We start from the raw sequence: 23,876 nt of genomic DNA on the forward strand, positions 1-23,876 counted from the left end.
AATTCCGAGACTGGAACCGGACGCCTGTACCTGCAAAATAACGGAGACTCCTGAGAGCTCCGCCTCCAACGGTCAAGTTAGTACCTGATTAAGGAGTAATTAATACAGAAATTAAAGTAATAAGGTCTCTCTAGGTGAGAGTATTTAATGTAGGTAATCTGCTTTGCTAGCGAGATCAGCCGGTTATTAGTGTGTTCCGTAATGTATTCGGTCCCTTGATTAATGAGGATTAATCGAGTATTTATAGCCTTGGGAAGCGTGCAACTCTCTAGGTTTAAGGTAAACCTAGGGCCGATCGGGCTTCTAGACTGAAATGGGCCTTGATGGCCGGTTGTCCCATTTGGCATGGGTGGACACGTGGCGTGTCTTAAGTGGTCCGTGGAGGACGCGTGGCGGAACCTGGTTGGTCCACTTGTCAAACGGCGCTTGGTGGATAAAAATCCCCTAATCATTTGCCCCTCACAGGTGGCACGCGACTGGTCACGTGTCGCCTGTGACAGGCGTCGCACGGTGACAGGCGACGGCCCGTTACAGGTGTCACCTTGCAGACGGCCGGGAGACTCTCCCGCCCAAATTTGAATTCGGAAGCGACCCTTCGCCTTCTCATTTTGCCTATAAAAGGAAGTGCTGACTTCGGTCATTTTCACATTTGAGAATTTTTGCGAGAACATTCGGACCCCTGAACTTGATCTGACATTTTCGGACTTTTTCTGCTACCGCCTGTTCTGACAAGCCGACTGACCCGAACTTTCAGGACTTCATCAACTGTCATCCGTTCAGGTAACTCAGTTCTCTTACTCTTAATTTTCTTTTTATTTTTTGAAATGGCACCATGGAAGCACACGACACGCCCTAAGTTAGTGATCAGCCGGTCACCGGGGACGGCTGAATCTAGGACTAGGAGTGCCGCCTGCCCTTTTCTGGACCCATCTTTGCCCTTTATACAAAGTCCGACTGAATCTGTGTCTATGCAGAACGTGATGGCCAGAACAAAAAAGACTGCTAGAATATCAAACTCAGACGGCTCCTCCCAAAGGGTACTCCTTAGCGAAACATCTGACCAGGCGCCAGATGTGGAACGAGGCGACTGTCAAGCTGACAGATCTGAGAGAGGGACCAAGGTGTTCCCTTCTCATCTAACCGTGGACATGTCCAATTTACCTTCTGCTCCTTCTAAGGGAGAGGAGGCGGGCCCCTCTAGGAGAGGGGAGGAGTCGTCCTCTTCGGACTCGTCAGGGGACGAGTCCGATTCCAGCTCTTCTGACCATAGTTCTTCTAACCATAGTTCTTCTGACTCAGAAGAAAAACATAACCGCCTACAAGAGGCGAGAAGTTCCCATGCAGTGGAGAAGGGGGATAATTGGGCAGAGCCGTCCGCCTCTTACAGAGAGGAAAACACCCCTACTACTGCAGGGTGCCCCGGGGCCGGATCGCAACCATGCGAGACAACGTGGCGAGCTTTATTGCTAACCACAAGATGGGCCCGGAGTATTTACTGTTTGTGCCGGATCCAGAAGATACTGTCGTCTGGCCGGCTGGTACCAGCTATGGTGACGGCTGTTTTGGCTGCTATGTGGCGACCATCAAAGCTGGTCTGCGCTTCCCATTACATCCGGCTGTTCAGCGGATTTTAGATGGGTATGATCTGGGGTTATGGCAGTTAGCCCCAACTCTTGGGTAAACGTACTCGGCTATGTGGCCGGGTGCGAACTGAACGGGGTGGAGCCAAGTTTTGAGGCTTTCGCCCACATGAACTATCTCAGCCGGACCCTAAGTCGGGAGGTACCGGCTGGTATCAACTAACAAGCCACAGGGGTTACCTCATGACGAGAGGTAAGGCAAACAAATGGAAGGATTGGCGGAACACCTTCCTTATTATCGAGAGTTCAGACACGGAGCTGAACAAACGATTTAACAAGTGGAACAGGGATCCGCCTCTTCTTGCAGGCGGCCGCAGCATGCCGCCTGTTCCCCCAAAGGCTAAAAGAGAGATCCTAGACAAAGGACTCTTCAAAGTAGAGACTAGGGTGAACTCTACTTCAGGGGTACGAGAGCAAGTACCCCTACACTGCGTCCCGAGCTTCAAGTGGCTCTATGATGAGTACTTCTTGGCCGCCTGTGGCCTCGGCAGTCGGTGCTCTAGAGGTAGCCGGCCTGACGAATACTCTGTTTTCTCACGCCTTGTTTACTTGGGATTTTTACTAACTTTGCTGTTTATTTCTTTCAGCCGACGCCATGAGTAAAATAACAGCATCTAAGACTGCGGCGGCCATGCTGCGGGTTTCGCTAATGAAGCAGTCGTACGCCGACTCCCCAGCAAGGAAGCACCCTTGGTAAGCTTTGAAAACTCTTCCCCTTTAAGTTGTATTATGCATATACTAACTCTTTTTGTTTTCAGTCTGGCACTCCAAGGGCTTCTTCCTCGCAACAGCCGGACCCCAAGGCCCGGAGGACGACTGTTGCAAGCTCTCCTGGGTCTTCCAGGAAAACAGTGGCGGCTGAGAAGCAGCCGGCCACTTCTTCAAAACCCAAGCGGGGCCGCCTAGATGTATGGACCCTTGCTTGTAAAAACTCACTCTTGCTTCCTTCTTGATTAGGTCTAACTTGTTTTTCCTTCTGCTTAATGCAGCCGGCCCCCAGGGACTTGACTTGGTTGAGGTAGCCAAGTCAATGGTTAAAGTAGTTCCTCCTCTGACAGGGAGGCGGTCAAGGGTGCCGGCACCCTTGACCTCGATGGAATTTCGGGGATCCTAGCTGAGGTATACCCTTTTGAAGTTCCAGGACGCCTGTTAACCCTTTTGATTGGAAACTGACGCCTGTTTTTCTTTGTACTTAGGCCCTGCTCCGAGTCAACAGCCTTCGCAAGCCGATTGATCGAAAAACAAAGAGGTAAAGGCCGCAAAGGCTATGGCCGCCTCCAGCTGTGATAAAGCAATGTTTCAAATTGCCCAAATGAAGTACTGACCATTGATCTTCTTTATTATCAGGCGCAGGCGACCGCCGCTGTTCGGGCTCAGCTAGAGGCGGCCCAAAAGAAGGTTGACGAGCTGGAGGGGACCGTCACCAAACTTAAAGCCGAGCTGAAACCTCTTCGCCAGAAAATGCACTCTTACGAAGCCATGGAGAAATCTTTGGCTAACGTAAAAGAACGCCTGGTGAACCAGGAGAAGAGTCTTACCCAAGAGCTCTCGGACAAGGCGAGCAAGAAAAACAAGAGCTCGTCCGGGAGATGGTGGAAGACTCCGCCCAAATCCAACGCATGACCTGGGAACGACTGTTCCCCAGTGCCGACTTTGCCTCATGGGAAAGAACGTACCGCCAGTGTTCGGAAATATATAATCAACAGATCCTGGCGGCTGCTGAAGAAGAGGCGATGGACGTTGCGTTGGAGGAGGAAGAGCCTGTTGTGGCGCTTGTGCCACTTGGGGGAAAGGCATCAAAAGATGATGCAGCGAAGGCCGAGTCCAGCAAGAAGAGTGCTGACCAGGCGGCTGCTGCTGATACTGAACTGCCCCCTTCTTAAGCTTTAAGTATATTTTTTTCTTTTCACGGCCTGCGTGCCGTTTGCTTTGTAATTACCGGCCAGGGGGCCGGGGTTTTGAATATTCTGCTGGTCTTTTATGGCCGGCTCAATTTAATCAAATTTTTTGTTTTTGTTCAAATTTGTCTAAGTATTTGAAATTTGCTCACTAGACAGACTGTTGTGCATGGCCGAACGTTAAGACAGGTACAAATAGTAAGTATGCCGCCTATGCCCTGGACGACTGGTTGTCTGTTTCCAGGATAGATGATCAGTCGGCCATTTAATCAATCGGTATTCGAACTCTTTATTCAATTTGACCAAGTAAATAGAATTACCAAGTAGCCAAGGAATTTAAGTAGGAAAACAAGCGGCGGGTACCGGTTGTTTCCCTTTATTGCCAATGTTGGCCTCTAATTTGTTATTTGTTAACCTAGCAAGAGTATTGGTTGAGAGCCTTTGTTTATTAAAAACAAGTGGACGACTCGTACCTTTTAGGCTCAGTACTAAGTTTGAGTGACTATTAAGTTAACATAGGAGTTACTTAGTCTTCGTCACAATCTTGATTGAGTAGTAAAGGTATCAGGCGGCGTAAGCCGGCTAGACCCCTTGATTTACCAATGTTTGTTGGCTATTTACTCAATAGGTTATCCAGTAGGAATAGGGGTTCGAGTGCCCTTGTTTGTATAAAACAGGCGGACGACTCAAACTTTTTAGGTTCCATACCAAATTTGAAGGAGTGACTATGAGTTAACTTTGGAGTTACTCAGTCGCCGTCACTTTTGTTTGAGAAGTAGAGGTACCAGGCGGCGTAGGCCGGCTAGACCCCTTTATTCGCCAATGTTTGTTGGCTATTATCTCAATAGGTACCCCCTGCATTTATCCCAAGTAATACAGGCGGTCATCTGACTCAGATGTCAACCGCTACCACTGGTTTGGTTAGTGATAGAGTTATCCTTGTCTCAAAAACGGCTACGTGGTTGCCCTTTGGGACAGTCGTATAGGTGCCGTGTAATTAGTTTATAGAACAATGTTCCACCCAAAAGGGAGCTGCTCTCTGCGACGAATTTCATCCGAATGGATGCCGCCGGACGCCTGCTATAATGTTGGGACAGGTCGGATTAGTTTTTAAAAGTTAGATCAGTTGACTAGGCGCCTGGTCTGATCATTCGGCCGGTGGCCTTGGTAAGTTCTTGGTGAACGTAGGTGCTAAGTCAAAGAAGGGTAGCCGCCTGTTAGGCACAGGGTCGGCCAGGCCCTAATCTTTTTAGCTAAGTATTGTGAGTAAAATACTCAATGGAGAGTAGCCGACTGTAAAGGAACAGACGGCATGCCCCTCTGATGATAGAGTGAAAAAACTCAATGGAGAGTAGCCGACTGTAAAGGAACAGACGGCATGCCCCTCTGAAGATAGAGTGAAAAACTCAATGGAGAGTAGCCGACTGTAAAGGTACAGACGGCATGCCCCTCTGAAGATAGAGTGAAAAAACTCAATGGAGGGTAGCCGACTGTAAAGGTACAGACGGCATGCCCCTCTGAAGATAGAGTGAAAAAACTCAATGGAGAGTAGCCGACTGTAAAGGTACAGACGGCATGCCCCTCGTAATACAAAATTGAATAGTAAGTGCCAACTTTATTAAGTAGCTCTTTACTTTACATCATTCAAAAGAAATATTTCTTAAGGTTATCTACATTCCAAGTTCGAGGCAACGGTTGTCCGTCTGGTGTTTCCAGACGGTAGGTACCGTCCCTGACTTCCGCATAGATTCGGTAGGGTCCTTCCCAGTTGGGAGTTAGTTTGCCAGACTCGTTAGCCCTACCAACTGCTTCCATTTTTCTAAGTACAAAGTCCCCTACTTTGAGTGGACGCCTGTGCACTTTCTTGTTGTATGATCTAGTCATTCTCAGGCGGTAGATTTCATGGCGCAAAACAGCATTGCCCCTCTTTTCAGGAAGTGAGTCTAATGCCAGGCGCATAGCTTCCCAGTTTGCCTCTTCGTCATATAGCATTACTCGAAGAGTCGGCTCGTAGTGTTCTATTGGAAGAACAGCTTCTGCACCATAAGTTAGGAGGAATGGAGTTTCTCCAGTCGCCCCTTTTTCAGTCGTCCTAATGGCCCAAAGAACATGTGGTAGTTCATCTGCCCATAGGCCGCCTGCTCGTTCAATTTTTTTCTTGAGACCGTCTGAGATGATTTTATTAAAGGCTTCTACCTGGCCGTTTGCTTGTGGACGGCCGACAGATGCAAAGTAATGTCCGATTCCTTGGTCTCCCAACCAGCTTTTGAGAACAGGCGTCTCAAATTGGGGACCATTATCAAAAACCATAGACATGGGAACCCCGAACCGAGTGATGACGTTTTTCCAAATGAATGAAATTACATCTTTCGTCTTGATTCCCTTTACCGCCTCCGCCTCTACCCATTTAGTGAAGTAGTCAACGGCAACAAGTATATACCTTCTGCCGCCTGTAGCAGGCGTATATGGACCCAGAATGTCCATACCCCACTTAGCAAACGGTAGTGGGCTGTGAATGGTAGTGAGGTCAGTAGCCGGACGGTGAATTAATTTGCCAAACCTTTGGCACTTGTCACATTTTTTCACCATCTCCATTGCATCTGCTTCCAAAGTAGGCCAAAAGTAGCCCTGCCGCCTTGCCCTTTGAGCAAGCATCCTACCACCTATATGGGAAGCACAGAAACCAGAGTGAAGATCATCTAGTATCTCTCGTCCCTTTTCAGGAGTAACACACTTTAAGAAGGGTTGAAGGTGCCCCCTCTTGTGCAGTTCCCCTGTATCATTTCAAAACAGGAGGCTCGTTTTTTCAGTGATGCCGCCTGTTGAGGATCATCCGGCAGTGTACCGTTTGTCAGATATGCCCTGATTGAATCCATCCAGGTTGAGCTTCTGTCTAGAATTCCAATAGGATTTTCCTCGATGCTTCTCTTCTCCATTACTTCCCAAAACACAGTTCGAGGAGTATCGGAGGAGGCGGATGATGCTAATTTCGAGAGTGCATCTGCCTGGTTGTTTTCTGATCTCGGTACTTGGACCAGATGGAAATCCTCAAGGGAGCCGACTGCTTGTCGGACCGCCTGTAAATATTTGATCATGGCCGGATGTGTTGCTTCGTATTCGCCATTGTACTGACTCACTATCAGTTGTGAATCAGAACAGGCGTCTATTTTCCTTGCCCCGGCCGCCTTACACATGCGGATCCCGGCTAGTAAAGCTTCATATTCTGCCTCATTGTTTGAAGCCTGGAAACTGAAGCGTAGAGCATACTCGAACCTGTCGCCCTCTGGAGATTGACATACGACGCCTGCTCCACAACCGTTTGAAGTAGAGCTTCCGTCCACATATACCTTCCAGACTTGGTCTGGAACTTGAGAGTCAGGAGGACGAGTCATCTCTACAATAAAGTCAGCAAAGGCTTGCCCCTTCACTGCTTTTCTAGGCTCGAAAGTAACTTCGAGACTCTGCATTTCTATGGCCCATTTGATCATTCGTCCGGAGGACTCCATGGTGGTAAGGGGTCGTTTGATCGGTTGGTCGGTATACACGACGACTGCATGTGCCAGAAAATAGGGCTTCAATTTTTTAACAGCCATGAAGAGTGCAAGACCAAATTTCTCCACTAGGGGATACCTCAACTCGGCATTTTTCAGTACGTGACTGACAAAGTAGACCGGAAGTTGCCAGCCGTCCCTTTCAGCAAGGAGCACCGCGCTTAACGCATGATCAGAGACGGCCAGGTACATGTAGAGATTTTCTTTGGGCAAAGGGCTGACCAGCCTTGGCAAGGAATGCAAGTGAACCTTTAATTTCTGGAAGGCGGCCTCAGCATCCGGCCCCCATTCAAACCTTGCCTTTTTCTTAATTGCCTGGAAGAAGTATAGGCATTTGTCGCCTGATCGGCTTAGAAATCTTCCCAAGGCCGCCAGACAACCTGTTAACTTCTGAACCTCTCGGACGGTACGAGGCGACTGCATGTCAATGACCGCCTGTACCTTCTCAGGGTTCGCCTCTATTCCTCTCTGGTTGATAAGGAATCCGAGAAATTTCCCAGACTCAACTCCAAATACACATTTCTTGGGATTGAGCATGACATGGTGCCGCCTGAGTGTGGCGAAAGTTTCTCGGAGGTCCGTCAGATGATCTTTCTGAAGTTTAGTCTTAACAATCATATCATCAATGTATGCCTCGACGTTTCTCCCAATCTGATCAAAGAACACTGTGTTTATCATTCGTTGGAATGTAGCCGGGGCATTCTTAAGACCAAACGGCATGACCGTATAGCAGTATAATCCCTGATCAGTGACGAAGGCCGTCTTCTCCTGATCTTTCTTCCACAAAGGAATTTGATGAAAACCAGAATAGGCGTCCATAAAACTCATCAAGGCATGGCCGGCTGTTGAGTCGACCAGGTTATCAATTTTGGGCAGAGGGTAACTGTCTTTGGGGCACGCCTTGTTCAAGTCTGTGTAATCTACACACATTCGCCAGGTGCCATTCGGCTTTTTAACAAGTACCACATTTGCAACCCAATCTGGGAAGTAACATTGCCGAATGAACCCTGCATCAAGTAATTTTTTGACTTCGGCGGCGGCCGCCTGACCTCTCTCTTCACCATGGTTCCGCTTCTTTTGCCGTACCGGCTTCTTTTTCGGATCCACAGCGAGTTTGTGTACTGCCAGATCAGGACTAATGCCTGGCATTTCATGGACTTCAAATGCAAAGATGTCCTTGTATTCTTTCAACAGGTTGTGAAAGTCATCACCAAGGTTTCTCAGAGCAGTCGTCCCAACTTTGACTGTTCGGTCAGGGCGGGAGTCGTCTAATATCAGGTCCGTATGCTCACCAGCCGGCTGAGGGCGGAACTCATCCGGCCGGTCCTCTGCCAATGATTGCTATTTTCTTGCCTTTCTGGCGGACTCTGTCTGGGACGCCTTTCTTTTTCTGTCGCCTGTTTCTTGAACAGGCGCACTTTCCTTGACATTGTCAAGGTCTGTTTTTTCTCCACTGGACCCAGTGGCCTTAGCAGTGGGTTTGACATCCGAGAGATAGCACTCTCGGGCCATCCTCTGATCTCCCCTTAGGGAGCCGACTGTTCCATTGTCCCTTTCAAACTTAAGCAGCATAAGTGACGGGATTATAACAGCCTTGGCACTATTCAGGGTTGGGCGACCCAGAATCATGTTGTAGGCAGAGAGTTCCTCTACAACTAGGAATCGGACTACCATGTGTCGTCCTTCCCCTTTTTCGCCCAGGCGGACGGGTAGATCAACTCGTCCCAGTGGGTGGACGACTCCTCCTCCAAACCCTATTAAAGGGTGGGAGGCCGGATGTAAGCAGTCCGTCTGATATTTCAGTTTTGACAGACATTTGCTGCTGATGAGATCTGAAGAGCTCCCAATATCTATGAGGATTCGACCAACTCTCTGGTTGGCCACTTTACATTCAATAACGAGAGGGTCGTCATGCGGCCCCCTTATTCCTCCTAGATCCTCTTCAGTGATGACAATCTCAGGAAATGTATATTTGGACGGTCGTTCTTGGTGAACGGAATTTACATCTAACCGCCTTATATTATCTTTGTTGCCCCTAATAGTGGGGCCGCCTCCTGAGAAGCCGCCTGCAATGGTGTAGACGACTGCATCATCAGTATCGGAACTGTCGGCCTGTTGATTCTTTTTGGCCGACTGCTTTTTTGAGGAAGTATTCCCCGTAGATTTCTTGACATAAGTGTCAAGATCACCTTGATCAGCCAAGCGGTCTAGGTACCGCATGAGACTAATGCAGTCGTTGGTGTGATGACCAATGTCATCATGATAAGCACAGATTTTGTCTTGGTTCCGGTTGCTCGCAGAACCCTTCATGGGGAGCGGTTTCTCAATTGAGAGCCGTCCCTTTATTTCTTTTAGGATAAACTGGTTATCCTTGTTAAACACATACTTTGGGGAGTATGGTTTGAATTCCTTTTTCTTCTTGGCCGGCTGTTTAGAGGAATCAGCCGCCCAGACCCCTTTTTTTCTTTTTTCATCTTTGTTGGACGACTGTTTCTGTCGTCCTTCTCTATTGTCGAACCTCTTCCCGTCCGACTGTTTCATTGTACACAGATCAGTCGCCTGTATATAGGCTTCTGCTTCAATCAAGGCCTCTTGAAGAGTCGCCACCCTTTTTCGAACTAAATCAAATTTGAAGGTAGACCCGTCTTTGAGACCTCTAAAAAAGTCAGTATAAGCTACCTCATCCGGTAACCCTTGAATCTGTATTCTCATCAGGTTGAACCGCCTGATGTAGGAACGAAGCCCCTCCTTTTCACCCTGCTGAATTGTTCCCAAATCAAGGGTCGTTTTCTTCGCAGGGATGTTCATTGCAAAGTTGGAGGCAAATAAGTAAGCAAGCGTCCTGAAACTGTTTACACAACCAGTCGGCAGGTTGCCGAACCATTGCTGTGCAATTCCCTTGAGAGTTGCTGGGAAACACTTGCACCAAGTGGGATCATCCAACCCTTGAAGGTACATCAGGTTGGTGAATGCCATCAGATGGTCTTCCGGGTTAGTAGTGCCATCATAGGCGCCTACTAAAACATTTTTTACTTTGGCCGGCTGAGCGGCTTCAGTAATTTCCTTGGAGAAGGCCGACGGCTGTTCACCAAGTCTAAGCAGCCGTAGCTGCCAGTCCATAGGTTGGACGTTTTTTGCTGCAGGTCCACCAAATGGAGGTGGCTGCATAAAATATTGTTGTTGCGGCACAAATGGCAAATTTGGTACCGCCTGCGCACTATGAAAGCCAGACTGTCGGGAGGTGCCGCCTGACTGACTCTCATGGTACGACTGAGTTGGCCTCATCGAGGCATTTCGCAAACTGTCCTGAAAATTTGAAGTAGAAGCCGACTCTGATAATCGGTCACTCCTCTTCTGCTCTAGCAGGTGCCGAGCATCTGTGAACGTTTGCTTTGACCCGTCCGCCTGAATATGACGAACCGGTTTCCTATTTCCCGTAGGATAACGGAGTTTTGTGAAATCAAGAGCAGACGGCTCCCGCTTCTTAGATTTAGGATGGGGAGTCGCCTCTCGCCCTTGAACTGGCTTCCTCTTCAGTGAAGTGGAAGGTTTTTTGGCCGCCTGCTCTTTGACTGAAGCAGGCGGTTTTTTGTTGATCAACTCTTGGATCTCTCCCTTGAATCCCCTCATGAAGGTCATGAGTTCGTTCCTTGTGATGGGAGCAGACCCATCAGTCGGCTGTTGCCGAGCAAGCGGTGCGCCTGCTGGCTCGCTTCCTGTTTGAAGATACCCCCGTTCCCTTATTTCAGTATGACGGGTACGGCGGGCCCTTAGGATCCCGTCTGGAGCTGTATGAGTTTCAACTTCAAATTCACTTTCGGTATCATGGTCCGACTGAACTTGAGGGTCGTCTAGGGGACGCCTCTCTTCTGGGGTCGGTACAGACTTGGATGCCATCTCTGAAGTACTCTCCCCACAGACGGCGCCAAATGTTTCGGGGTTTTCTGATGTCCTGCGGGAGAGTTACAATTCCGAGACTGGAACCGGACGCCTGTACCTGCAAAATAACGGAGACTCCTGAGAGCTCCGCCTCCAACGGTCAAGTTAGTACCTGATTAAGGAGTAATTAATACAGAAATTAAAGTAATAAGGTCTCTCTAGGTGAGAGTATTTAATGTAGGTAATCTGCTTTGCTAGCGAGATCAGCCGGTTATTAGTGTGTTCCGTAATGTATTCGGTCCCTTGATTAATGAGGATTAATCGAGTATTTATAGCCTTGGGAAGCGTGCAACTCTCTAGGTTTAAGGTAAACCTAGGGCCGATCGGGCTTCTAGACTGAAATGGGCCTTGATGGCCGGTTGTCCCATTTGGCATGGGTGGACACGTGGCGTGTCTTAAGTGGTCCGTGGAGGACGCGTGGCGGAACCTGGTTGGTCCACTTGTCAAACGGCGCTTGGTGGATAAAAATCCCCTAATCAATTGTGATCCTCCTAATGAAGTGAATTTTATTAGTGCAAATTTGTCTACTAAGTTGGTATAGAATTAAACGTCCCTATAAATGAAATATTTTACCAACTTAGGGGGAGAAGAACGAATTAGCAAAAGTTGGAAAATTTTAAAATTAAATAAATAATAACTATGATCTCTATAATGGTACTTTGAAAAGTTATATGTCAACTTTTGTCTATACATTTTGCACATTTATGATTTGATTTGTATTTAGTTATGACTCATGTTGCATAGCGTTGAAGATACATTTTGGTCATATTAATAATGTGTATACATTGAGATAAATCTTGCCAATTATATTTGAATCACTGCACAATAGTGCAGTTAACTCTAATAGTGTAATATTATATAAATATTATGGTGCTGATAACGTGTTATAAAATAGGGAGAAATATAAGAGAGATTGATAGAGAATAGGTCAGTCTATTTCTATTCCATATAATGGGGTATATATATATACAATATAATTAGGGTTTTCTTAATAAGAATATAAACCCTAGATCTATCTAAAATATTCTGGAATGATACAAGGAGTATAATGGGCATCCACACAATATTTCATAACATGTCGCATGTCAAAGACACTAATTGTTCTATTTAAACAAAGTCACTAGGAATAAGGGAGTGTTTCAAAATGCTGACAAACACTTTTTTGGAATTTATAACCTCTTATTTCAAAGAAAAGGTGGCAAAAAAAAATAAATAAATAAATAAATAAATAAAATACAAGGAATTTGTTCTTCTATTCCATGTTTCAAATTCTATGCAATCCAAAGAGTACATACATCAACAATATATTACATTATTAGACATCATAATAGTAATTGTCACCAAACTATATGGTACATAGTCCCATCATAATTAGGATTAAAAAAAAAAAAAAAAAAAAAAAAAAAAAAAAAAAAAAAAAAAAAAAAAAAAAAAAAAAAAAAAAAAACTATATATGGTACATAGATTCATAAGACAAAATCAAGCGCCAACTCCTTTACATCTACATTACTCAGAAACTCAGATATCATATAGAGAAAGCTTTCCAGAAACTCAAATATCATATAGAGGAAGCTTTCCAGAAATTAATAGGCTTCCGTTGCTGAAACAAGATTGTAAAAAGTAAGTTTGCATTAGTAACTACATGATATGTTGATACTCTTATACTAATATTGAAACGCTACATGTATTTCTTGCTATAAAACCATGAACATTCAAACAATACATCCATTAAACATAGATTCATCATCTCTTTCAGAATGTCAGTCATACGCACCTTATCAATTGGCATCTTCATTCTGACAGATTCAATAAACGAAAAATCGATATCTGCTACAGCTATTCCAGTTGACAACTTATCTGTAACAACAGAGATAGTAGGGGCAATGAGACATAAAAAGCATCCAACACTTGAGTAAATTAAAAAGTCTAGTATTTCAATACATCCAAACTATGTTCACCGGACTCGGCTGAAATGCCGGAGTGTCCATGTCGACACGACACCACGCAGATTGGGACACACACCACGCAGATTGGGACACGAAATTCGTGTCAGATTCGGTAGTGTGCACTCGGACACTTCAGAGAGAGAGGAAGGGGAGAAATAGAGCTGAATTTTAAAAAAAAAAATGCCTAATTTTTCAAGTAAAGGAGAAATATAGCTATAGATAAGTAAGAAATTTGAGGGAGCGGGAGGTTGAAGAAGAAAGACGGTAAAAAAAAAATCAGAAAGTCTTTTCCCAGGAGCTCTACCAGTAGCCGGTGCAGAAGACGAGAGGGATGAAGTGACTCGACTGAAAGGAGAGGGACCTAAGCGCTGCTGAAATAGGAGAATGCCAGTTAAAAGATGAAGATTGAGGAAGGTAGCTCGAACCCAGCAATAGAAAGGATTTAGGGGGAACGGTCCATGGAGGAAGAAGGAATTTGAATGTAAGAATATCGATTCATACAGATATAGAAGAGGTTCTCTCGCAAAGCATCTGGCTTACTGGCAATCTCCCATTCCCGTCGTCGAGAGACTTTTCTAACTATAGCATGCCAGAAACGGGGAATTGATTGAGGTGGTTAGACCTATACCCTGAAATGCTCTCAGCATAGGAGCCTATGGTTCCATTCTTGTTGTTGCTGGAGGTACACATCCCTCTTAGTGCTTCATAGTTGTATTCCCCCCCTTATTGGTTTTTTATTTATTTTTAAAATCCCTTTTTATTGTTGTGACGTGTCCATCACTTTTTTACCCCTTTATTTATTTCTCTTGCGGTGAGTTACAGAGTTACTTAAGTACTTCATATTTTTTTTTTTTTTTTTTTTTTAAAAAAAACCCAAATATGTAATTAGTGTTATTGTCATAGTTTTAGCATTATTAGTGCGTTTCTGGTGTGGCCAGCCACACGGTGTGGCAAGGTGCCACCCCGAAGTAACCCCTGTCTAGTAACCCTCTAGTAACCCCTGTCTAGTAACCCTCGAAGTAATTCCTCTAGTAATCCTCGAAGTAACCCCTGTCTAGTAACCCCCAAAATAACCCTTAAAGTAACCTCTAGTAACCCTCGAAGTAACCCCTATCTAGTAACTCTCGAAGTAACCCATCTAGTAACCCTAGAAGTAACCCCTGAAGTAACCCCTCTAGTAACCCCTAAAGTAACCCCTATCCGACCTAGTAACCCCTAACCGGATCTGGTAACCCTTGGCCGAATCTAGTAACCCCGATCTAGTAGCCCCTAGCCGAATCTAGTAACCCCTAACCTAACCATTAATTCCACCGCTAAAGCGGCCACGAAACCACCAATTCCAACCACCACAACAATCAACCACCATCCATTCCAACCAAAATTACCAGAAGAATACGGAGTAGTCTAATAATACTCACAACTTTCAATACAGTATTATGAAATAATTTCCACACACTCCCTCAAAAAAAAAAAAAAAAAAACAAAAACTGATTAAAAAAATTACTCGTTATATTGTATAAAGTATAGAAATCATATTTCACAAAATATGCTTGCAGTATAATTTCGGCAATATATAATCATTTGAGGAGCCATCAAAATCATCATCATTTTCAAATAATTAGATGAATTCCCCACCTTTTATATGCCTTGAATCTAATAATTAGATGAATTCCCCACCTAATATTCTTGCGTGCGAAGACGAAGACGACGGAGACGAAGATGACGGCGGAGTTGACAGATCATCAATAGGAAATTGGAATGAAATTGATGAACTGTATCTAAATCTATTGAAATTTGGGGAAAATGTTTGGAGAATTTGTATCTGAATCTATTGAAATTTGGGGAAAATGTTAGAGTTGGAGCTTTGAGGAGATCTGGGTTGGTTTGGAACTTTGGAACTTCGAGGAGCTTCGACGTCGAAGACGACGACGGTGTAGACGAAGACGACAACACAGAGACAAAGACGACGACGGTGGAAGTGTGTGCTCCAGCCATTGATGGTTAGAGAGAGAAAGTTCGAAAGAGAAAATGAGGGGAGAGGAGAGAGAAAACTTTAAAAAATTTAAAAAAATTAAAAAAAAAATTGTGGGGGCCACATATGAAACTTTGTGTAGCATTATATGGTATAAATTTTTTGAATATTAATGAAATATTTAAATATTTTGTAATGTATAATTTTTTTGCAAAAAATGAAAATGTCGTGTCCCCGCACACGTGTCAAAATATAGGACAGAGTCCCCGTGTCCTAAAATTTTGGAAATTGGCGAATCGGACACTCGGACACGGACACGTGTCTGACACACGTACCCGAGTCCATGTAACATAGCATCCAAAAGTCTCAAACTGTGTTTAACACACGTACCCGAGTCCATGTAACATAGCATCCAAAAGTCCCAAACTATGCTATAGTTTCTTTTACTTCTTTAGAACTATACCAATATTTCTTTTTTGGGGTCTTATCTTAACATTGGTAAATAGTTTGTATTAACTTAGGAAGTTATAGATTTTTGTTGCTTAAAATTTATTTTTATGACCCAAGTAGCATGGGATACATACAAATGGCCATGATCGTACCTTTGACTAAACAAAGGGCCTGTTTTCTTCAGCTTATTTTCAGTTCAGTTCAGTTTAGTTCAGTTCCTAATTTCCTTCTCTCATAAAATATTCAGTTCAGCTCAGCTCAGTTCCAATCTGTTCAGTTGAGCTCAGTAAATCAGAACAGGCTCTAATTCATAATAAACCAAGGTGAGGAGTATAGATTGGATACTCGAAAAATGACAGCCTCGGACTTAGGATGCAATCTCTAGAATGGTGAAACCTTAAAACCTGAAATGACCTCTACATGAGCTAGCTGTAAGACCTTGAAAAGCTGAAATCAGCAAACAGTGCAAAAGAGAAGGAAACATATTGCATTGTGAGTAAACGAGACTGAGGTGTATTAGAAAAGATTGTTTACTTTGTCCTTTGAAGATGATTGTCCAAGATTCCCAGAGTGAAACTATTTTTCGCCTTCGGAGTGATCCTGAGATATTAATTTCTTTCACCTCAAAAGGATTGGTTCCAAACTAAGGGTAAGGTCCATATCAAGGCTCCAAATTCTTTCACTTTCATCTCTAATAACTAACTTAGTAGTGTGGTCCCTCATTAAGCTAAATTAATTTAGTATAAAGTAATAAAGTATTTTAACACATCTCCAAAACACACTTGGGTTGTGGATTACATCCAGTGGCCTTAGTCAGTTAGTCTACAATTTTGGGATACCCCACATTCATATCAACACGACTTTTGATAAGCTTTTATTTATACTACTTTACATCAGGGACACACACCAACCAACTGATTGTGGGACGGAGGGAGTATTTGGCATATTGATGACTTTGGCAATGGGAAATGCATCTGTTTTGAGGTAATAACATCATGTAACAGCTCAGAAGTTTGTCTTTAAGCCTTTGAAAGAGTCAAATGCTTTTGAAAAGTTGCTACCCAATGCTTGGCTTTACTAATATGCAAGAAGGAACCTTACCAGAAACAAAGAGAAAGGTGTACACATCAACTTTTATATTTTATTTTATTATATCAAGCATTTTATGTACATCTCACAATTTTATTTTATTTTTTAAAAAAAAAAAAAAAGAAAAAATAATTATAAAATCTTGATGGACAGAATCAGGAGCTAAATTGAGAGAGAGACTCATGAAATAGTTTTCTCCTGTGAAATTTGAACAAGGTAATTAGCTTACCAGGAAGCCGCCCAACTATTGTTCCCCAAGGATCAATAATCAAAGAGTCTCCATAGCTTTCCCTTTTATCATTATGCCTTCCAGCTTGTGCTGCAGCAATCACCTGCAAAAGAAAGGGTCATTACAAATGTTTTCTACGAAACACATTCAATGTCAATGTAACTTGATGGCCTGAAGGAATTCCCATTTGATAATTCTAGTTATAGATTCTTATACAAGTAAAGATCCATGGAACAACCATTATCCTGAAGGTTTGCAATACCTAACAAAAGTGCACAGTATTTTTCTCCCACAAAAAGAAGACTAATAAATTCTATGATAAACCAACAGGTGCTTTGCATTATCACATCATAGCATACCCCATTGCCTCTCACAACCTAAGAAAGTTTACTACCAAACATGCCATATTCAAGAGATTTAGATATATATTATAAACCATCACAACCTATCAGCAATAGAAATGTCACCAAACCAACCCAACAGTCCATCATGCCGAATACATTTCCTAAGAAATACCACCCAAAACCATCCCCAACATTTACAAAGGCAGCCAGCATGCTCCTGATTTCTTTGGTTAGGATGGCGATATGGAGCTTTTTGAGTTTGAAGAGGGGGTTGTGCAGCATGCATGGTGCACCCGGTTAATTAAGAAAAAGGCGGAAAGAACATTAGGTGTTTGAAAAAGAACATTTAGTTGTTTGAAAAAGAACATGTTTGTTTTTAACAAAGAACATGTATTACTAAAGAACATAAAGACATTACAAAAAGAACATGATAAAAGCTTTTATTAAAATTTCATGAAAAATTACACATTAACGAAAAATGCTTTACCAAAAATTTCATTTCCCCAAAAATAGTTTTCTCTCTCTCCAAAAATTCAACATTCCATAATAATTTTGTTTTTCTCTCTCTAAAATTATTTTCAACTAAAAATAATACAAGGTTTCATTTTCAAAATTCAAAATAACATATGTTAAAAGAACATAAATTAAAGAACTCGTTACCTTAAGCCATCTTTATAAAAAAAAAAAAAAAAAAAAAAGGAGCCAAATTCAAAGAACATACGAGCCAAAATTAAAAGAACATATTTTGCATTATTGAAACCCAAAAAACATGTTTAATCAACACATGTTAAAGAACATAAGTATATACGAACATATTATCAAACATATATAGGTATGTTCTTTGTCAAACACAAACATGTTCTTTTTCAAACACTAGTATGCATGTTCTTTAAACACTAGCATGTTCTTTTTCAAACACTAGTATGTTCTTTTTTTACCCATGTTCTTTAAATTATGTCTAATGTTCTTTCTGGGTGCACCATGCCCGGGTGCACTATACTATTTTCAGGTTGATTGTAGTGATGTTGAGGTTGGTTTTGGTTTCTATTGTAGTTGTTTTGTGGAGGGCCTTGGTTGCGTAGTTTCCATCCCGTATTTTGTTGTTTCCAACCTTGGTTATAGGGTTGAGAGTATTAATCATTTCTTTTCCCAACCGTTGCCGCTTGTTCAATAGTTGAATTACAATAGAAGGGCATGCAATTCAACTCTTGAACAAACTTAATTAAACTCCAATAAAAGTTTTGCCTAGGAGTCCACAAAAAACCCCCTTTGTTGCAAATAATAGTGGGCAGAGGGAGTACAAAAAAAAAAAAAACCAAAACCAACCCCAACATCAATACAATCAACCCCGTCCTCAAAATCAACAAGCCCCATATCGTCATCCTTACAAAAGAGACCGAAACCAACAAAGACCACAATATAACCAAACTCCTCCCCTCCTCAAAAATCTAACCTCGAGTTCGTTCTTGAAACTTTCATGACCCACACAATCAAATAAGCAATGTTAAACATAGATAGAAGTCAAAGAAGCACAAGCTTGAGTTTAATACAAGGTTGATATTGCAGGAATTAGGTAGATTAAACATAAGAATGGTTATATCTTCAAGAGGAGGGTATTAAACTGCTAGAAGTGTACATGGACTTATAGTGTAAGTAACTTCATTCATATGTTGTGTTGTGGTCCACCTATTCTTAGCTTCATGCCAGCTAGTAATTGCAAAAACAGACTCAAAAATTATGTTTCAAGTATGAAACAGTAATTAGACACTTTTAGTAAATTGGGTTTTTCTATATAGTGCCCCGAGGTATTGACTTTCCCAAGTTGTGCCCACCCATTTTCAAAATTCTACGCTATACCCCTAAGGTACCTTTAGTGTTTGCGTTGTAACCTTACCCTAATCCCGCCATTAACTTAACTTTTCGTTAACTTAAGTTAACTTCAAAATAAATAAATTTAAAAAAAAAAAATATATATATATATATATATATATATATATATATATATATATATATATATCCAAAAACACCCAAACACCTCTCTATCCTCCATCACAAGTACCCACCACCGCATCTCCAGCCGCACCACCGCCGCACCTCCAGTTGCACCGCCGCACCATAGTGGCTCGCTTTCTCTCCTCGACCCACCACCGCATCATCCTCCTCCCTCCTTCCTTCTCTTTCCAGATTTTCGACCATTTTTCGAAAATTTTTGGGCGTAATTCGAACAATCTCGACCAAATCAATTAAAACAAGTTTTGTGTATTTAATCTCGATCTAATTGAACCAAAATTGATGATTTAACAATTAAAATCAAATTGGGGAAAAATTAGGGTCTAGTGTCGTTTGATTGCGGTGGTGCGGGACTGCTGCGGTGGTGCGATTGTGGTTGCGCTAATGTAGGGGCTGCTGGTGTTTTGTGATTTTAGGGGCCGAGGTGAGAGGGAGAGGCGTTTGCTGGTTCATGCGACTGGTCTGTTTTGGTGCGGTGGAGTGCTCTCAGTTGGGAGTGGGGTTGTGGGTTTTCCGGTGCGGGAGGGGATTGGGGTGGCTGGTATTCCAGCGGGCAGTGGGCGGTCGAGGAGAGAGGGGCGAGTCACTGTCGTGCGGCGGTGCGGCTGGATTATCGAAAGTGTGGCGGCGCGGCTGGAGGTATAGTGGTGGCTGGTGGGTAGTTGTGACTTGTGAGGGAGGAGAGAGAGGTGGTTTTTTTTTTTAAATTATTTATTTTGAAGTTAACGGAAAGTTAATTTAAGATAACGGAGGGATTAGGGTAGGGTTAACATCTTAGACACTAAAAGTACCTTAGGGTACAGCGTAGAATTTTGAAAATGGGTGGGTACAGCGTAGAATTTTAAAAATGGGTGGGTACAGCTTGGAAAAGTCAATATCTTAGGGGCACTATATAGAAAAACCCATAGTATATTTCATTCACATGTCATATACTCATATTCATGATAATAGGTCCCTTTCACTCCTTGATGCTCTCTAGTTAAGATTCACTTAGTTTTTCACTTCATATCAACTAGTATTTGCTAAACCAGGAGTCCAAGACCAAAATATATTGATTGAAATGAGACAGGACAATGGTCATTGCATGAGATTTGAGAATAGAGCTTAAAACATGGTTTACACAGTCCTATAATATTGCACAGCATCAAACTATTAATGCTGTCCCAAAGAGAGGAATCAGCCAGAAAGAGTGGGTGATGTACTGCTGTGTGTCTTGGTGAAGAGAGGGGGTGAGAGAGAGGGGGGGGGGGGGGGGAGGGGGAATTCAAGCCCTTACATAGCATTGACTTTCAATGGCACGAGCACGCAGAAGTATCTCCCAGTGGCTTGACCAGTTATCTTTGTGAACGCTGAAGGTACCAATAGAACCTGAATATTAAACAAGAAGTAAGTAGGTAGCATAGTAGTTGTACCAACTTGAAACTCACAGCAACAGAGGTGCAATATTGCTCCTACTTGAGCTTGATGCTGAAACCGTAAGCACTCGTATATTTCTGGAAATCGTAAATCATAGCAAACAGTGAGGCCCAAGCGTCCACAGGGACTAGCCACTGCCACAACATCCTTGCCTGAAAATTGAGTACATCACCAAAAGAGCATAATCTGTATTCTGTAGATATCCTAGGAGACGAAGAAAGGAAACTGCCAATTCAATTTACACAAAATAAAGAAAAGGGCAACGTTATAAGACCAAAGGAGAGCAAAATCTATTTGTACAAGGGGTGTGTAGTCACTAATCCTAAAAAATCCACTAGACTAATGTCAAGTGTTTTTCTTATTAAACCATTGCTGTTATATCAGCCAAATAACACTTATTTACAAAATAGCACAAGAATAGCAATAGGTATTACCTGTAACTGCAAATTTTATACTTCCTCCGTTTTTTTAATATCGCACCACTTACCTTTTAAGGAAGTTTCACATTTATTGCACCATATCCATTTTAGGAAAAGAAATTTATGTGTTCACACTATAAATACCTCATATACCCTTGTTTTTCAACCCTTACTTTTATTTTGTGCATACAATCACATGGGCAACTTGGTATTTCTACCTTTCTCTCTCATCCTTTTTTTCCACTACCAAAAAATTTGTGTCAAACCCTTATGGTGCAATAATAAAAGAACGGAGGAAGTATGATTTAGAGTGGCAATTTTACATCATTTTGGTAAACAAAATTGGGATTAATGAAAAACATTAATAAGTTAAATGGCATTTCCAGGAAAAATGACAAAACTTGATGGCACAGATGGCTTTTGCCTCAATCCGACTGCCTAGAATACAAGTTGCTAACCTGCTTCAGTAAAGCTGCTTTCCTTATAAGCCATTCCGCCAGGGACATCCACATCAAACCTTCAAAACAGTAAATAAGACAAGGATCTCAATTAGTTACCTTTTAACTGCTCAACCTCCTCCCCAAACTTCATTGGCTATTTTGACCTTTTGAGGCATGCAATCACATTAATCAGGATTCAGGATCCTAATTAGAGAAATAATAAGCTAAAGGAAGACAAAAAAAAGGTATAAAAAGCCATCTTTTGAATGTCTGACAATTTTGTAAGCTCATCTAGTATAAAAGTAAGTTATGCACAGTTTTTTCAGGTCCCTGGCACATACATTCACCTCAAAAAGTCCTTTTTACTGAAGTACCCACTCATGAGTGAAATTTGCAAGTTAAGAACTTAAACACTGCAGGATGACACTCCTCACTCTCAGAATGTTCTTTCTAGTTGGAAATGTTACAGTAGTGCTTGATAAAAAAGAAAAAAATTAACCAGTTGAAAGGAAGCAGTAAAACATACAAGTGTATTTTGGAATATTTGCTTCTAATTTTTCCAGTATCATCAACTATCACATGTGTATTATGCAAATGAGAATCGTCAGATGCCTTTTCCTGAAAACCTCCGAGAGACAACCATATCTGAGACTCTCTGCAACCCATGCCAATGAAAACAGTCAAAGGAAGCAAGAAGCCGGAAACGTCATCACCTTGAGAAAATGACTTGACTCAAAAAATATCCATAGATGCACATGACTTGAACTGTAACACTTTCCAAGAACCCACAAAATGATTTGAAAATAAAGCATAGGGAAAAAATTACTTGGTGAAAGTATCACAAGGCTTAAAGTTATAGACCAAAGGGAAGGAAGATATGTTTATACAAGCTAAATTGCTAAAAGCATTATTCATCTAATCAATGATAGATAGGCCTAAAACTAATAAACTCGAAATACCGTGCAAGACAGTACCTCACCTGGCAAAGACTGCAGTATCCTTGCATTATTGGTCCATCCAATGGTTCTGCAATCTTAACGCTGTCCCCAAGATTAGCACCTACATATGAGAAACTCTCTGGAAAGCAAAGCAATTTGGCCCAGCAGCTGCTGCTTCCTGTGATAGTAAAATTTGAGCTCCATTTAGCATTAGTAAGATTATAAACTCAAACATATAACAGAATTTGGGAGAAAACAGAAAAATACAAAATTAGACCAAGAAGATGCTAGAGTCAAGGCCTAAATTCAATATATCAAAGTAGTAATTATCACAAGGTTCTAAATTCCTAATAGACAATTGAATAACCAATTAACCATGCATTGACCTACACCAACTAAAAGCCCTATATAGTGCTAAACAGAATTGACAAGACTTTTGATTGGTAAGCTCCTAACATTTACACCACAGGTAATTTTCTGCCAGCAGCTGATTGCTACTTTAACTCTGCCTGTGGGTTTCCCGCTGACAGCCCCAAGCCTGGAAAAAGAAGGATGGTTACCATAGGCTAATGACAGCTAGTGTAAAACTTTGTCACATCACATGACACGAGCCTCAATGATTGAGAGTAGTAGTAGGATGGGTTACCTCCCCAAAGTGTTTATGTTGGTTCATGTTGCCGACCCCATTTATGGGATTAAGGCGTTCAAGCAAGCTGATTGCTACTTTACGTAAACTCTTAAATCATACTTTTCTATGCTAAAATAATAATTTATCATCATAAAATAAGTTAAGTTATGTTTTAAAAGAAACGGAGGGTTTAGAAGAATTTCGTTCAAATTAAATTTTTAAGAACCGAAGGTTCAAATTAACAGCAGAATGTGCCCATTTCTTAAACAGCAGAATGGTGCCCATTTCTTAAACAGCAGAATACAATCAAATTAAATTGACTAAAAGAAAATTAGAAGTATATTATATAAATTCATCAACTCAAACTCGATTTGCCTAAATTTATCATATATTTGATTAAATTAATGTAATTTTTCCAATGATTATTGGAATTAACCAATTAAAGGATTAAGCCATTTTTAAGAAAATCAGGAATAAAAAAAAAAATTGTACCTTGACAAGACGAGAACAGGTGGCAAAATTGGCGGAGAGATCGTTGACAGAAGTGATCTGGGCGACGGCAACTCGGCTGAGTTAGCGGCCATGGTTGACTCGTCGGAGAATGAGGCACGTGATATCTGGGTTGACTGGTGGTGAAATTGGATTTGCTAAAACAAGGAAAATGCTGTTATTGATGCTGAGGACAAGCTGGTAATAACCGTCAACATTTTCAACATCTATAATCTATCTTTAACCTCTCACTACTCACTTCGAGTTGTTAAATACCGCCCTCGAATTTTCGGATAACGCCCACAAAATAAAATTTCTAACGCTAAACACCGCCAACAAAAATGATCATCACCGCCAACATTCAGTGTAAATGGACAATCGTACCCTTATTACTTCACCACCCCTTATCCTCTCGGCGACCCACAACTCCTTCTGATCGGCGATGACCACCACCCACCCTGATCGCGACCCGCCATAC

The 23,876-nt window shown here is 42.3% G+C and overlaps 1 pseudogene; it reads right to left on the minus strand.

Annotated features, from left to right (window-relative positions):
* Nucleotides 1-12,428: 12,428 nt before the first annotated feature.
* On the minus strand, nt 12,429-23,477 carry LOC110724912 (annotated as a pseudogene).
* Between the last annotated feature and the right edge of the window lie 399 nt (nt 23,478-23,876).

Source organism: Chenopodium quinoa, unplaced genomic scaffold (assembly GCF_001683475.1).
Source record: "Chenopodium quinoa cultivar QQ74 unplaced genomic scaffold, ASM168347v1, whole genome shotgun sequence".
Classification (NCBI taxonomy): Eukaryota; Viridiplantae; Streptophyta; class Magnoliopsida; order Caryophyllales; family Amaranthaceae; genus Chenopodium; species Chenopodium quinoa.